This window comes from Crinia signifera, chromosome 9 (genome assembly GCF_055691185.1).
Source record: "Crinia signifera chromosome 9, ASM5569118v1, whole genome shotgun sequence".
Lineage (NCBI taxonomy): Eukaryota > Metazoa > Chordata > Amphibia > Anura > Myobatrachidae > Crinia > Crinia signifera.
In genome coordinates this window covers 129,001,578-129,019,303 of record NC_139225.1, presented here as the reverse complement: position 1 = coordinate 129,019,303, position 17,726 = coordinate 129,001,578, and the positions used below count along the sequence as shown (strand labels likewise).

The 17,726-nt window shown below is 46.7% G+C and overlaps 1 long non-coding RNA gene across 1 annotated transcript in view; it reads right to left on the bottom strand.

Annotated features, from left to right (window-relative positions):
• The window catches only part of LOC146036014 (uncharacterized), a 20,552-nt gene extending 3,539 nt beyond the window's left edge, over nucleotides 1–17,013 (bottom strand). Inside the window, exons 1-4 of the long non-coding RNA XR_014460756.1 lie at nucleotides 16,861–17,013; nucleotides 11,372–11,514; nucleotides 4,598–4,754; nucleotides 4,462–4,506 (exon numbers count right to left, since the gene is read on the bottom strand). This is a non-coding gene — a long non-coding RNA (uncharacterized LOC146036014). The remainder of the gene's footprint in view (nucleotides 1–4,461; nucleotides 4,507–4,597; nucleotides 4,755–11,371; nucleotides 11,515–16,860) is intronic.
• Between the last annotated feature and the right edge of the window lie 713 nt (nucleotides 17,014–17,726).

Genomic DNA, 17,726 nt, shown 5'->3' with positions numbered 1-17,726 from the left:
AACATTCAAAGGCTGTGGCCGGATAGGCTGTGGGCCGATTTTATCTGTGGGCCTAGATTGAAGTGGGACGTTATTAAAGTGGGAAAACTGATTCATAACTACAGCGTTATACCAGATTCATCTGACTCATCATCTCTTGTCTCCAACAGGTAATACACTGAACATCTCCTCTGTACTGCAGAGCATTACATCTATTGTGTGGGATTGATTTGTACTTCTAGGTAATACACTGAACATCTCCTCTGTACTGCAGAGCATTACATCTATTGTGTGGGATTGATTTGTACTTCTAGGTAATACACTGAACATCTCCTCTGTACTGCAGAGCATTACATCTATTGTGTGGGATTGATTTGTACTTCTAGGTAATACACTGAACATCTCCTCTGTACTGCAGAGCATTACATCTATTGTGTGGGATTGATTTGTACTTCTAGGTAATACACTGAACATCTCCTCTGTACTGCAGAGCATTACATCTATTGTGTGGGATTGATTTGTACTTCTAGGTAATACACTGAACATCTCCTCTGTACTGCAGAGCATTACATCTATTGTGTGGGATTGATTTGTACTTCTAGGTAATACACTGAACATCTCCTCTGTGTACTTTACAACAGTACCTAGCATGTGTGTAGGGAGGAATTTATTTTTATTCTAGGTGATATATAGAATCCTGGAATGCTAGTTTTGTTTTTCTAAGCCACTTTTATTGCTATGTGTTGTAGGGGGTGGGGACTAAACGAGTGGATTCCAATTATTGGGAATTGGGAACTCATGCATTGTTAGAGTACTTAAGTAGTCATTGCATACGGCTGTGGCCGGATAGGCTGTGGGCCGATTTTATCTGTGGGCCTAGATTGAAGTGGGACGTTATTAAAGTGGGAAAACTGATTCATAACTACAGCGTTATACCAGCGTTAAACCGAAGTGAAACTGAAGGACAAAACAACAACGGAGAAAACCAAAGTCTACTTTGAGTGAGTTAAATACATTCACACTACTCCGGCCTGCTTGATCTGGCAATTCAACCATAACATCAGCATTTTACATTTGCAAACAACTTTTACTATCACTGTTAAAGCTTGTACTTGCACTGTCTGTTTGGAAAATGACCAGCTGTACCTCTAATGACCTCACCTCTCCTGCTCTTCCATTGATAGTAGGTGTCCTCTTTCTCTATACATCCTCTCTGGGTGAGCTTATGTGCTCACTCAACTTCTACTATCACATCTATGCTGATAACAGTGAAATCTACCTCTCCTCTCATGATCTCTCTCCCTCTATCCTCACTCCTATCTCTAACTGTCTCTCTGCTGTCTACTCTTGGATGACCCAGCGCTTTTTTAGACTTAAAATATCAAAGACTAAGCTGTCATCTTCCCACCCTCCTGCATAAAACCTGACCATCGCTTATCCTTACCTACTGTTTATGCTCACTTCTTTACCTTCTGTGTCACCCCTGTCTGTCTATCCCTCCCCTTTTAGAATGTAAGCTCTCACGAGCAGGGCCCTCTCTCCTCATGTGCCTTTCTTAGAATATATAAACCTCTGCCACCCTGATGATTGCTTCAGTGTCCTGTCCCCTGATGCAACTATCTATATTAACCATGTACTTGTCCTAAACTGTCTTGTACTGTAATTTGTTATGTGTTTTTGATTATAACTATGCTCTGTAAAGCGCTGCGGAATCTGTGTGCGCTATATAAGAAACTGTTAATAAATAATAAATAACACAGCACACAATGTAGTTTATGTGTGAAACACACATTCATTTAGTCGACAACTGCAAAAAAGGGGACAGCTGCTGCTTTGTGCGCTCTGTTGTAATGTCTGTGCGTGCGCTCGGCGAATTGTGTGCGCGCGCACATGCGCACAGCTTAGAGGGAACACTGGTGCCAATGTTGCTGTGAGAGACGTGCAAAATACCTGCTAAAATGCCTGTCTCGCTCACAGAAACTGTTTTTTTCCCCCAGATGCAATATTTAAGGCGCAATATTTAACTAAACTTGGTACTTGTGTAATAGCACGGGGCCCGTTACGTAGTTAGCAAAGCGGCCCTGTCAGAATCAGCGTAGTCAGTCAGAAGTAGCATAGTGTTCCCGCTAGTGTAGTAAGCTTAGTTAGCGTCCCTGTCAGAAGGAGCGTAGTGTTACCGCTGCCAGCGTAGTCAGCGCCCCTGTCAGATATGTGTTCCTGAAACACCCCCACTATCCACGCCAGCCCGAAGCGTTACGTGTCCCCCCAACCTGTTCACACCCCCACTATACACGTCGGCGTGGAGTTGATTTTATAAAGTGTGGCGAGCGTAGCGAGCCCGAAGCATTGCGAGGGGACGCGGAATACATGTACAGTTATCCGCGTGCGCTTACCACACTTTATAAAATCAACTCCACGCCGACGTGGATAGTGGGGGTATAAACAGGTCGGGGGGGGGGACGCATAACGAGTTCACTCACCGTGCTTCGGGCTGGCGTGGATAGTGGGGGTTTGAAAAGGAGGCTCTCTCTGAAGCGGACACGGGCAGGGTTGCCATACCCTGCCGCAATAATTACTGAGATGCAGGAGCGTCTCTCTGCCTGTGTCCGCCAGCGCAGGGGACCTGGCTGTTACCGGCACTCGATGTATTAAGCCTTAACAAGAGATAAATTCAAGGGTGATAAGGAGAGATAAACATTCAGCCAATCAGCTCCTTACTAACTTTTTTCAAACACAGCCTGTAACATGGCAGTTAGCAGGTGATTGGCTGGACGTTTATCTCTCCTTATCACACTTGCATTTATCTCTTGTTAAAGCTTAATACATCTGCCCCACTGTGTGAGAGGTGCTCACTAGGCTTGCCATGGATGCCGGGGACAGAGCTGGGCTGCCATGGAGTCACTACGCTAGGCAACCGCTGGGCTACACTGAAAACATAGCGTAGCCGGGCACCTGCTATTACACAAGTACCCTAAGCTTCAGTTAATTAACTTCAGATGATTTGCCGGCAATAACTAAAGTGATTCATATTCCTCGACTACGGCCCTGGCATTTTTAGCAGATATTTTACAAATCTCTCACAGCAACGCTGGCACTCAAAGGGTTAAACAATGTTTGATGGCACCAAATACTGCAGTTTTCTGCCTCGTTGATACTTATTCCAGTGTCCTCTGTTGATGCCGCAATTTATATAAATACCCTCTATTTGTCCTCTATGGTATTCAGCTGTAAGTCATTGTTTTGCTTATTCATTTATGTAATTGGGTGCTGCGGATCCCTTATGGCGCCATATTAATAAATAATAATAATAATATATAGCATATATCATGGAACAAAGTTCTCATTCTTCAGCAATACAAGTTTGGCAATACTCATTTAAACACCAGAGGGCGCCCGACTACAAATAAATGGAATGGGATCATTCGTCAGACTGCATTTAGGTCTACAGTCATTAGGTCGACCCCACTAGGTCGACTGGCAGGAAGGTCGACCTGACTTAAGGTCGACATGGGCCAAGGTCGACATGACTTAAGGTCGAATTTGCATAAAGGTCGACATGAGGAAGGTCGACTGGTCATAATGTCGACATGGGTTTTTCACTGTTTTTTTATCCGAATGTCGACACAGTCGACATGGACACAGTTGGCAATGAGAATCGGACCCTCGCTTCGCTCGCGATGCTTCGGGCACGGTGCCTCGCTGCGCTTGGCACACTATTTTATTCTCCCACCACGCCCTAGTGGATGGTAGGGCATGAAATACCGCCTGTCGGCACATGTCGGCTCAAAAAACAGTGAAAAACCCACATCGACCTTATGACCAGTCGACCTTCCTCATGTCGACCTTTATGCAAATTCGACCTTAAGTCATGTCGACCTTGGCCCATGTCGACCTTAAGTCAGGTCGACCTTCCTGCCAGTCGACCTAGTGGGCTCGACCTAATGACTGTAGACCTAAGTTCATTCTAATAGATGACCGCATCCCAAATAAATACAGATTCGATTTCAAAAGGATTGGTGCCAACTTTTTATAGAGCCAGGACAGTAAGTTTGTAATAGCTTTGCTCTGAAAGATGCTGTATTTGATCAAAGTTGTACTAAATAACACCAAACTCAGCCCTCTGCTGGTGGTGGGGTGTGTGTGTGTGTGTGTGTGTGTGGGGGGGGGGGGGGGGGGGGGGGATAAGTGAGGATGGGACTCTCCTCCAATCCCTGAAGAAGGTGTCTAGGACAATAATATTTACAGTCCTTGAGATGGGCTGTGCTCCCAAATGTTTTCTCTACAGCTAACTGAAGAAGGGGTATATGGAAACATACTGCTTTGAGCGTCAGGTCTGGATTAGGTGTAATACATAACCCAAGTGTCTCCCTCACCCAGCGTTTACCCATCACAGGACTGTTTGTGAGAAGGCTCTAAATATAAATCTGTAATAATATAAAATGATTAGGTGTAACATACTGTGCCCAGGCTGCGCTCACTCACCTAATAATTATGTACATGATCTGGTCAGGGTGGGTGACATAAATCCTGTGGAAGAGACAGAAGAGGACTGTTATACTCGGGGAGTACTGGGCTGAGGCCCCCTCTGTACAGACCCTGTAATCAGCCCCACGCTCACCTGTCCCCCCACTGATACATGGCTCTATCCTGAAATAAATGGCAAAGAAACAGCCACATACTGATCGTCTCCATCCAAAATATGACGACCACGAACCATATGGAGGAGAGGAGGAAAAACTCACAAACCATTCTGCTTCTGGTCAGCCCGTCAGGCCCTGAAACAGAACAAAGTATTACGCATGGGGCAGACAGTTCTAGAACATTCAGTCAGCAACTTTATGTTTAATGTATTCTTATTACTGGTTGGTAGACAATACAGTCACAGCTCATTGTACAAGGGACCTAAACTGTAGAACAATAGTATAATAATAGTAGCTATGGTTGGATCTCTGGCATATGGTGTATAAATGAGACAGGACTAGGTGGCCCCTGCGAAAATTTCGCATGCAAATAAAATACAATTCATTTTATAGGGAGGTTGGTGGTTTGTAGCGAGATGAACCGGTTCATTTGTAGCCATTTCCAGTAGCTGAGCAAAACTAATCTTAGCCGTGCCGCATTGGCGCATCCAGGGAAAGAACGCTACGGCCAAAAGTACATTTGGAACTTCAATTTGTAAACAAACAATACAATGTGCAATTCTATATAATTAACAATTCCTCAGAAGCGGAGAACTTGTAGCTGAGAATCTTTAAATTGGTACCTCATTTATCGAGAATGAAGGGAGAAAAAGGGATCGTCACCAAAAACCACCTTCTAGAAATAATATGTATGATGGATTATAGTGTAACTCAATAAAAGCAACATATATTTCAGTATAGAACACACATTATTATTATTATTAATAATAATATGTATATTGTGCTTTCGTTAAGAGGACTCAAACCACTTTATATCTGCAGCAAAGACACCGTATTGCAAAGGATGAAGCCATCTTGAGCATACAAAACAATAGTTCAAGTCAGTGGCGCCTCCCCTCCCTAATCTAGACTACGATTACTTTTAGGGTAGAAACAGCAGACAAAATACAATTTCCATTACATTTTATATTGAATTGTCCCCAGAGAGAGATATAAACTTAGCCTCAAAATGTGAAGGTGTACACACGGAACGACTAAAGCAGTGCGCTCTAGTTAAGCACAGATCACTCAGCGCTGCACCAGTGATGTGTGCCGAGCGAACGGTCACGGCCCATGAGAGAGAACACAGGCATGTTTATACTGCATGCAGTGTAAATCTAGTCAGGCGGCAGTGCCGCGTGGGACCGTGCATTGCCGTCGCTCATTCACACAGATCTGTGCTCCATCACTAAGCGATCTAGACAGATCGCTTAGAGATTGAGCTGTAACCGTGTGTGTATGGGCCATTAGGCTAAAAAACATTTGTTCAGGACTTGAGAAATTCAGTGGACCCACTAGAGGCTGCCTTATGGAGCTAGTTAACTGTAGCTCTGCTCTGGCGCGTATGGCTTCCAGCGCAGTCTGCGCAAATGGGAATTTTCCTACCGTGCCCATTAATTTGGTCGGGTTTAGCCGCTTTGCGTGACTAAACCTGACCTTAACCCTTTGAGTGCCAAAATCTCAGAGAGATGTTCAAAATGTCCGCTGATTCCAGCTTCACTGACATTTGTTATATAAATTCAAATTAAAAAAAAGGTTGTGTGAAAAAAAGATTATATTTCCTATATAACGTAAACATTACAGGTCATTATGATGAATCAAATGGTTTGCTTGGCAATTCTCACATCTATTTTATCGAATTCACTAAAAGGGTTAATGGGCACGATATGCACAATAAAATCCGCCTATTTCAATATTCCCAATTTAGACAGGAGATCAGGCGCGATTAAACATTTGAATCTGGCTCAGTGTACCTATAACTTGTTTGTAATAGGACAGTCATCGGTTGTAATATCTATTAGACAATTGAGATATTTCCTGGCTGGAATAAAAGTAGACGATATTCAGATATCAGAAGGAAGGTTGGAAAAAACACTTTGCGCTGCTCAGTGGATAATAATATATGTGTGAATTTCTGCCAAGCAAAAAGAGTACTGGACACACTTAAACAGTTTTAAACTTTATATAAAATTAAATAATTAGACATACATACAAGACATAGTATACAATAAAAAAAAAAAATTATATTGAAAAATGATTTAGCAAGCAAGGTGGCGTTGATAGATTATAATAATAAAAAAAAGACTGATGGTACTCTGGCTTATTCCGGATTCAATAAAAAGAAGTTAGTCAGGGGTTAATTCCTGAGGCTGGTTAGATGGTTTTAAGACAAACAGATGGTAATTGTAGCAGTTAGTGGAAACACATACAAAGCTGGTTAGCGAGTAGATGGTAAACGCATGAGGTCCAAGCATATGTGTGTATCCTTAATTTATACAGGCAATAGCGTATCTCACCCTCTCCTCCTTGTGATGTTTTTAGGGGGTAGGCGGGGAGCCAGATGTTTCTGCGGCTCAACCCGGGGGTGGTGGGTGGTGATGTCCTCCGGTATAGCGGGGTAACCAGCAAGCTGCACGGGGAGACTGATGTTTCTATGGCTCAACCCGAGGGTGGTAGATGGTAATGTCCTCCGGTATAGCGGGGTAACCGGCAAGATGCACGGGGAGCCTAATGTTTCTATGGCTCAACCCGAGGTGGTAGGTGGTGATGTCCTCCGGTATAGCGGGGTAGCCAGCGGGATGCACAGACTGTGCGCTTGAAGGAAATGCCGTATAATACGGGTATCTCCAAGTGTAGGAGCGTAGTAGCACAGCGTGTAATCTGGATAGCTCCGAGTATGGGAGCGTGGTGCCGCAGCGTGTAGTACGGGTAACTCCGAATGCAGGAGCGCGGCGTCACAGCTGTGTCAGGGATTTCCGGAAGTCAGCCAAGGCAGATCTGATTTACTCGCTAACCAGCTTTGTATGTGTTTCCACTAACTGCTACAATTACCATCTGTTTGTCTTAAAACCATCTAACCAGCCTCAGGAATTAACCCCTGTTTAACCCCTGACTAACTTCTTTTTATTAAATCCGGAATAAGCCAGAGTACCATCAGTCTTTTTTTTATTATTATAATCTATCAACGCCACCTTGCTTGCTAAATCATTTTTCAATATACATTTTTTTTTTTATTGTATACTATGTCTTGTATGTATGTCTAATTATTTAATTTTATATAAAGTTTAAAACTGTTTAAGTGTGTCCAGTACTCTTTTTGCTTGGCAGAAATTCACACATATATTATTATCCACTGAGCAGCGCAAAGTGTTTTTTCCAACCTTCCTTCTGTTTTTTAATGAGCCCCCAGCAGACTCATTAAACACCTGCAGCAGCTGTGGATTAACTATTCTAAATTAACCCATTACTCTTGTATTGTTTTTCTAAATAGCGCCGGGACTGGTGGTTATTGTAGGAGCTTAGAACTCCACAATACCCACACAACCCACCCCCGATATTCAGATATCACTCATATCTGTGCCAATAGGATATCACTCATATCTGTGCCAATAGGAGGTTTTTGTCATGTCACCATATAATGGGCAAGATGTATCAAGCTTCAAAAGTGATAAAATGGAGAATGATAAACAACCAGCCAATCAGCTCCTACCTGTTATTTTTCAAACCCAGTCTGTAACATGGCAGGTAGCAGCTGATTGGCTTGCTGTTTATCACTCTCTGAAGCTTGATACGTCTGGCCCAATGTCTGCAGCGACTTAAGGCCCCCATACACTATGCGATTTGGTCCCGATTTCACCCAATTCAGATGGATCGGGCAGTGAAATCGGGCCAAATCGCATGCCCAGACACCCGGTCCGACCCGATGCGTGGTCCCGTGCGCATCGGATCGGAGTCGGGAGGTCGGACCGGCTGCACATAAGATTTGCTAAATCGTATGTGCAGCCGGGCAGGGGACGCTGGAGTAGGAGGCTGTGCTCCCGGTAGGTGGAGGGAGCAGGGTGGCTGGGACGCTGCGGGGCAGACGTTGCTATTAGGGAAGAGGCAGCGGAGTGCGGACACTGCGGGGGACAGAGGCGGGACTAATGGAGAGCCAGACAGGGGGAGCCGCCGGGAGCTGTCAGCGCTGAAAAAAAAAAAGCCCATACAATGAATGAGAGCGCTCAGCCAATCACAGGCTGCCCATTCATTGTATGGGCTTTTTTTTTCCTCAGCACTGACAGTGACAGCTCCCGCCGCCTCCCTCTGCCCGGCTCTCCGTTACTATCACTGTCCCCCGCAGCGTCCCATGCACGCTGCCTCTGCCCTTCTAAGCAGCGCGCCGCACCCCACCAGCAGCCCAACGTTAGAAATAGGATTTACTCCCACCGCTCGCGGCTACACCAGACCCTGCGGTGAGCGGGAGAATAGAAATAATCCTATTCAAAATCTGGCCGGCCGCTGATTGGCTGAGAGCTCAGCCAATCAGCGGCTGCCCAGATTTTGAATAGGATTTATTTTACTATGCTCCCGCCTACCGCCGCTGACTCTCCGGTCCCCGCGGCGCCCCCTGCCACGGACCCTTTCCTCTCCCCCCCCCCTGCTACTCCCCGGGTTTACATAAATCGCATCCGATTTATCACATGTAAAAAAATGGCACATCAAGTGCCAAATCTTATCAAGCTCCCCCGGGGAGCAGCTGGGGAAGCTCAGGGAAAATCGGGGCTGACTTGTCCTTACGACAAGTCGCCCTAGTGTATGGGGGCCTTTAGAACAGGATAAACCAAATAACTTCTACAGCTTAAAAAAAGGCACAAAGGTTATCAGATGCAAACACAGAACAATGGGGCAGATGTACTAAGCCTGGTAAAGTGAAAGGTGAAAATGCACCAGCCAATCAGCGGTTTCTGAAAAATGATGGAAGTTTGATTGGCTAGTGCGTTATCTTCCATTTTATCAGGCTTACTACATCTGCCCCGTATAGGAATGTACTGTGGTGATTGATGCACATTAGCAGCTAGCATAGCATTATAGCTAGCAAATACCAGCAACATTCCACATCACACACAGATTGCCAGCATATGCTCTAATAACGGGAAGAAAATCGGCTTTAAATGTCAGTATTTATGGTATATAAGGAAAAAAAGATTCATGTAATGCAAACAGGGATAGCATTGTATAAGTCACATCATAAATACATAGGGCTGGATTCAAATGTTTACTTGCGCCTGATCTCCCATCTATAGTGACATTGAAATGGCTGATTTTATTGAGCATAGCGGCCCCCACTGAGGTCGGGCTCAGGTGCGCATAGCGGCCCCCACTGAGGTCGGGCTCAGGTGCGCATAGCGGCCCCCACTGAGGTCGGGCTCAGGTGCGCATAGCGGCCCCCACTGAGGTCGGGCTCAGGTGCGCATAGCGGCCCCCACTGAGGTCGGGCTCAGGTGCGCATAGCGGCCCCCACTGAGGTCGGGCTCAGGTGCGCATAGCGGCCCCCACTGAGGTCGGGCTCAGGTGCGCATAGCGGCCCCCACTGAGGTCGGGCTCAGGTGCGCATAGCGGCCCCCACTGAGGTCGGGCTCAGGTGCGCATAGCGGCCCCCACCGAGGTCGGGCTCAGGTGCGCATAGCGGCCCCCACCAAGGTCGGGCTCAGGTGCGCATAGCGGCCCCCACCAAGGTCGGGTTCAGGTGCGCATAGCGGCCCACTAAGGTCAGGCTCAGGTGCGCATAGCGGCCCCCACTAAGGTCGGGTTCAGGTGCGCATAGCGGCCCACTAAGGTCAGGCTCAGGTGCGCATAGCGGCCCCCACTAAGGTCGGGTTCAGGTGCGCATAGCAGCACACTAAGGTCGGGTTCAGGTGCGCATAGCAGCACACTAAGGTCGGGTTCAGGTGCGCATAGCGGCCCCCACTAAGGTTGGGTTCAGGTGCGCATAGCGGCCCCCACTAAGGTCGGGTTCAGGTGCGCATAGCGGCCCCCTAAGGTCGGGTTCAGGTGCGCATAGCGGCCCACTAAGGTCAGGCTCAGGTGCGCATAGCGGCCCACTAAGGTCGGGTTCAGGTGCGCATAGCGGCCCACTAAGGTCGGGTTCAGGTGCGCATAGCGGCCCACTAAGGTCGGGTTCAGGTGCGCATAGCGGCCCACTAAGGTCGGGTTCAGGTGCGCATAGCGGCTAAACCCAAGCAAACTAATGGGTGCGACATGGAAAGTCACGTTTGCGCGCTTAAACAGTTGACTTTTTGCGCACTTCAGATCGCCTCCCCCGGGGGATATGAGCTGAAATGATTGTGCCGGCAGCCATACACGCCGGAACTAAAGGGCTGATTCAGACCTGTTCGTATGGGTCCGAATTCAGCCCTGGTTTCAATGGTGGGGGGGGGGGTGTCCTGTGCATGTGCGTATATGCCCATGTGCAGACCCCCTGTGTGAACGCCTTTGACGAGTATTACACTGGCCGGAATACGCACAGGAAGGCGGAGAAGAAGGGTAACGCGAAGCGCTTTATGGGTGCCCCTATGAAACGCTGGGTGGAATGCTGGGATGCTTTCACGTACACATCCCCTTGCATACTACCGAGGGGATGCGGTCGGCGTGGCGGTGCTTACCTGTTCGCTAGGCTGCGAGTATACACAGGCTAGCGAACAGGCCTTGAGTTAACATTTAAATAGCTCTGTTGGGCGCCCTCTAGTGGCTCAATAACATTTGAATCTGGACTATAGTACTGGACACCTCCCACAAAGATCTGGAAAGGGTTCATTGGTGTCCGACCTCCTTAGAAAAGAGAATAAAGAGTTAAACCAGAAAACAAGTTGGAAAAACAGCACCTCAGGGGTGAGATCATTAATCTGCATAAAGTTAAATATACAATTGTCTATTATTAAACTTTGGATGGTTACCTTTATGCTATGTCAATACCCTGCACCATCTCCCAACATACATGAGGTGTACTGCACAGCGCTCAGGGCACACATCTCCATGCAGCGTTAATAAATACCGGATCACTTGTAGAAGCAGTTCCAGGAACGGAGAACTTATTTCACTGGAGAAAAACAAAAAGGAGAACAAATAAAGTAAGTCTGACTGTCTATACAGGGTCACAGTACCCGAGCCTCTGAGCTGGGTTAATAATCCACCCCACGCTGTACATGGAGGTTGATCTGGGCCTTTTGGTCAGGCTTGTGATCATGTAATCAGCTGCTAAAGGAAAACAAAGCTTCACAGGCTGTGCTCCCATGTCAGTACTAGGAGGTAACAAAACAATAGCAGCCTGTGTGTATATGTACCTTTGGCTAACAGCTGGTTACATACAACCTCCAAGGACAGCAGAGAAAGGATTAGACTATTTGTCCTTGGACGCGTTTGTTCTAGTTTTAGATTTGTTGCCTTGTACTGTCAATCTTGCTCAGCAGCACTTAGCATAATGCCGTTTTCCCACTGCCAAGCCGTTTAAAGAACCGGTATTTTTAAACGGTATTTAAAACGGTATTAGCTTTCACATTGCAGTAGATTACCGTTTTAAATACCGTTTAAGTACCATTCACATCGCAGTAAACCGTTTATTCCCCTTGTGTCCCCTGGTACCTGTCCTGCCCCCCTCCCCCCGTACCTGCCAGCTGGTACCCTCGCTTCCCCCCCCTGTCCTGGTACATCCCCCCCCGTACCTTGCAGCTGGTACCTTGCATCCAGGCAGCATGGCAGGCAGCAGGCATTCAAGGGCTCCTAGTCGGCAGATCCAAGACTGATTGCTGAAAGCATCATGCAGGAGGAGGCTGGTGCACAGACATCGGTGCAATGGGGATCCGGGCAGCGCGGTCCGTGCTTAGGAGGAGGGACCCCCGCCGATAAAATGACAATCTCCTAATGGACCTTCCTCCGCTTCCTCCTCCTGAGCACGGACCTGCCCGGATACCCAGTGCCCCTGCTGTCTGTGCACCAGCTGCAGCCTCCTCCTGCATGATGCTTTCATGCATCAGTCTGGGACCTGCTGACTAGGAGCCCTGGAATGCCCGCTGCCTACCATGCTGCCCGGATGCAAGGTACCAGGGGGGGGGGGGGTACCAGGGCAGGGGGGGGGGGGGCGAAGGTACCAGCTGGCAGGTACGGGGGGGGGGGGGGGCAGGACAGGTACCAGGGGAGAGGGAAGACTAGTGTAGGATCGTACATACCGTTTCAGAGCCATTCTCACTGCATAAAAACCGTCTCTGAAACGTGTAGGACTCTGCTTTGGAACGGGTTGAGATACCGGTTAACTTTAACCGGTAAATCAACTCTGGCGCTTTCCCACTGCAGCCTTAAACGTTGAGAAAGGGGAAAAAAACGGCAATACACCTTTAAAGACCTGCAGTGAGAAAGGGGCATTAGTTTGCATTCTGTAGACTATGATATTTTGTGGAGTGTTGCTTGTAAGATACAGAACTGTAAGGTATAAACAATGAAATATTCTCTGAACCATTCCCAAACTGCTTTGTTATACTTACAGCATGATGGGTCTGGATCGTATTGTCAACCCGAATTAGGTCGACAGGCAACTAGGTCGACAGGCGACAAGGTCGACATGGATTAGGTCAACATGGCTTTTTCCACGTTTTTTTTTTACCTAGACACCTGTCGACCTTCATCCATGTCGACCTTGTTGCCTGTCGACCCATCGGTGTCAACCTAATAACCGTCGACCTTAGTCGGGTCGACAATATAACCGTATCCCAGTATGATACAGAAATTCCGTTAGAGAAGTGTCACACAGCAGCCTCATAACACCTGTGCCCCACTCCCTTCACTGGCTGCCTACATGGCGGATCTATTCCAAGATGTGATTACTGATATCCAAGCCTGGCCTTACATAACCAGGATCCTAAGTACTATATGCAGCTTATGATTCCCTTACCGCCACCAGTCAGTGAAGGTCTATTAACTCTTTGAGTGCCAACGTTGCTGTGCGAGATCCTCCAAATATCCGCTAAAAATGCCAGCATCACTCACAGCGACTGTTCTTTTGGTATAAATAAATACAGATACAGCCAAGTCAATACAGTGCAGTTTAGTTAAAAATTGCACCAAAAAAAGGACATTCGCTGTGAGCGATGCTGACATTTTTTTGCGGATGTTTTGAGGATCTCTCACAGCAACCATGGCACTCAAAGGGTTAACATACCTAGAAAGTGATATCATATGGGGATCCAAGCTTTTCATTTGCAGCACCCACCCTTTGGCATTTTCCCTCCTGCACAGACAATGGGACTTCTGTATACAAAATTTGGTACTCGTGTATAATCACGGCGCCCGATTTCATCTAAATCGCATGCGATTTAGCAGCCGATTCGATCCGCGATGCAATTTAGCGGCCAATTTGCCACGATTTCCTGTCGATTTGCATGATATTCCATCCTTGCACACCCCCACTATCCAAGTCAGCCCGAAGCGTGGCAAGCGTACCGTGTCCCCCTGACCTGTTCATACCCCCACTATCCACGTCGGCGTGGAGTTAATTTTATAAAGCATCGCAAGCGCAGCGAGCCACCGAGCCCAAAGCGTGGCGAGCCCCGTGAGGGGATGCGGAAAACGATCCCAAAGCGTGGCGAGCGCAGCGTGCCCTGCGAGGGGACGCGGAATACACGTCAAGTAATCCGTGTCCGTGTCCGCTCGCCATGCTTTGGGCTCGGTGGCTCGCTGCGATAGCCACACTTTATAAAATCAACTCCACGCCGACGTGGATAGTGGGGGTATAAATAGGTCGGAAGGACGCGTACCGCGTGCGCTCGCCACGCTTCCGGCTCACTTGGATAGTGGGGGTGTGCAAGGATGGAATAGCATGCAAATCGGCAGGAAATCGCGGCAAATCGGCCGCTAAATCGCAACCAATTTTGCATACGATTTGCGGCCGATTTGGCGGGCGCCGTGATAATACACAAGTACCCAACATTTTAATCAGCATACACATTTTACCCCTTGCCTTTCATTAAAGCACCAATACTTGTCATACTGGTCAGGGCCCCACTCTTAAGCTTGACATACACTAGTGCAATATGGCCACATTTCCCCCCGATTTCGATGGATCGGGCTGAGAAATTGGACCAAATCGCATGTGTTTGACATCAGATCCGATGCTTGGTCCCATGTGCATGAAGGATCTGTCATATTGGACATACTCCTGCAACAGTGAATGGTTTCACATGCGAAATATAACGTGCAAAAAGGACCACATGCTATATATCGCATTCGACCCTGCCCCACGAAGGGCGGTTCAAGAGAAATCTTACGCGACTTCTCCTTGCATAAGTGTATGTACTATGTTTTTATTGTGCACACACGCAACATGATTACAGTTATGTAAATACATTTATGCAAGTATAACAGAAAGACTTTTACTATTGGCAAGAACAATAACCTAATTGTGAGCCACACCCACCTAGGAATAGGAATAGCCTTGATTAAAATCTGCCATAATAGCACATTTTTTAAATAAAAGAGAATAAGTATGCCCACGCTCAGTTGTACCCATAGTGTACATGGTACCAGCTGTGTGGCAGTATTCATGCCATCCATATATGTAAACAAAAATACTTTTGCTATCAGCATTAACATCTATTGCAGATCTGTTTGTGCAAAGCAAATAAAACAGAAGGGATTCGATTCATATATTGATCAAAACATTTACGTTTGCTGCCTAATTCTCTGCAAATCCTCTCACTGGCATATATGCCCAGCACACCATTAAGCCCCATACACACTAGAAGATATTGTAAAAGATGTCGCTCAGAAAGGGCTTCAGAGAGACCTTTTAAAATATTGTCTGTGTGTGTACACTCAGTAAGGGTAATGATGCAAGCTCCTGCGCATCATTAATGACCTCTCCCATCTGCTAAATTTACAGGTCAATTTGGCTATATAGTCATATTCAACCCGCATGTTACTGAATGATAGAATTTACGGTACTTGTATACTATCACGGCTCCCATCGCATGCCATATGTAGTGGCATGGCATGCAATGGCGATTTTTCCGGGTTTTTTAGGCATTTGATGTAAAAATTGCATGCCATGCGATGCGATTTTGATCACAAATACATCCAAATGCATTTAAATTATTAGCAAACATGTTAAATGCACCCCAAATGTCTTTTTTCACACTGTACCACCTCCACTATCAACTCCAACCCGAAGCGTGCCCGCGAGGGGCGGTGGTACGCGTCCTACGACCTTTTCATACCCCCACTATCCACGTCGGCGTGGAGTTGAGAATAGAAAGTGTGGCGAGCGCAGCGAGCTACCGAGCCCCACGAGGGGACGCGGATACCTTCACAGGTATCCGTGTCCCCACGCGGGATTCACAGCTATCCGGCTGCGCTCGCCACACTTTCTATTCTCAACTCTACGCCGACGTGGATAGTGGGGGTATGAAAAGGTCGTAGGACACGTACCGCCGCCGCTCGCCACGCTTCGGGTTGGCGTTCATAGTGGGGGTGATACAGTAACAAATGCCCTTTGGGGTGCATTTAACATGTCAATGATTTCTGTGAAAAATGGCATTTAATCGCTGGCATGCGATGCGATTTTTTCCTATACGATGCCCATCGTGGGAGCCGTGATACTACACAAGTACCGAATTTACCAATATTGTTCAGTGAGTACAATATAAGCCACCTGCGGACGATATTGTTCATTATATCGGTTGCGGCCAGGGTTGTCTAGTGTGTATAGGGCTTTACATTGCAGCTCCATGCAGCTGGTAACACGTCCAATATGGGTAAATCTGAGTTTGGGCATATGTTGGTTTTTTTTCCGGTTTTGTTTCAAATACAAATCAGAAATTTGTTATGGCAGGAATAAAAGCACCTCCTTCAGGGCATAAGATCTACGACCTAGACTGCAGGCATGTCCAAACTGTGGCCCTCCAGTTGTTGTGAAACTACACATCCCAGCATGCCTTGCCATAGTTTTAGAATTCCATAATAGAAAAACTGTGGCAAGGCATGATGGGACTTGTAGTTTCACAACAGGGGCAATAGCTTGGACATGCTTGACCCTAAAGTCTCCTTATCACCTAGAATATAAAGAACACATTGCCTTCACACAGCCATTAAATAATACCCCTTCCACTACAACACAAGACACGGCAGAAGAACATCACAATGTTCACAACAGAAACGGTTGTATCAGAGACTTGCTAATTTTAATATATATATATATATATATATATATATATATATATATATATATATATATATATATATATATAGCCATCCCTCAGCACCCACATAGCACAGTATTGTTATGCAGTACATATACAATGCAATCCAATGGGGCTTATTTACATTATACAAAGCCGCCTATGGACCCTGCATGCGGTGCACACAGACTGTCGCATACACCGTGACACACCATGCTTACCAAACTGCAGGGGCCCCCGGGGGACCGCAGGAGGACACAGTACTCAGGATCCTCAGCTGAGGCCACCATGGGAATCTGGGACACTCACTTCCGCATTACGCACCGCCTCCGTGTGGGTGACGTCACATCATCCGCCCCGCCTCCTCCACAGTCTACGGAAGGTATTACTAGTACTGAATCAGTATACAGTAACACACACGACGTGTTATACAGCTCTTTGTTGTGTTGCACACAACTGAGTAGTACTGGGACTGAACGTGTACTTTAGCACAGTGCTTCTTGTTATTATGTGCGAGCTATGAGTTAACCCCCCCTGCCGCAGTATTTGTCTTTGCTTGCACAGTACCACTTCCATTGTTTTTTTTTATGCTGGGTTCAACTCTCAGTATTTGTGCTTACTCCGTGGTAACAGCTGCGAAGTACTCCTATTATTCATTAAGCAGAGCTAGGTGTCATTCTTGTGTACTCATTCTAAATCCAGGCATGAGCACACATTATGGTGCATAATCCATCATAGTCAATACATCCCTGTCGAATGGTGAGGGTCTGCACTCTGCACTTATTTAGACTCCTCCCATCATTTTGTGGCGTGCCTCCACAATGCTGCCATGTATGTGAGTCTGTGACTGTCTGCTGAATACACATGTGATGTGATGACCTTCTTCTGCAATAACTTGCTGTGGTCCTGTCATTATTTTTATTGTCAGAGAGGGTCCCAGAGCAAAATAGTTTGAGGACCCGTGCCGTAAACAGTTAAAATGACTCTGGCGTCTTACTGTCAGCGGTCACACTGCTGCATCATTTGTGTTTGGATTCTGTACTAAATTACATTTTATTTGAAAGATTACTAATTTACTGTTATTTCT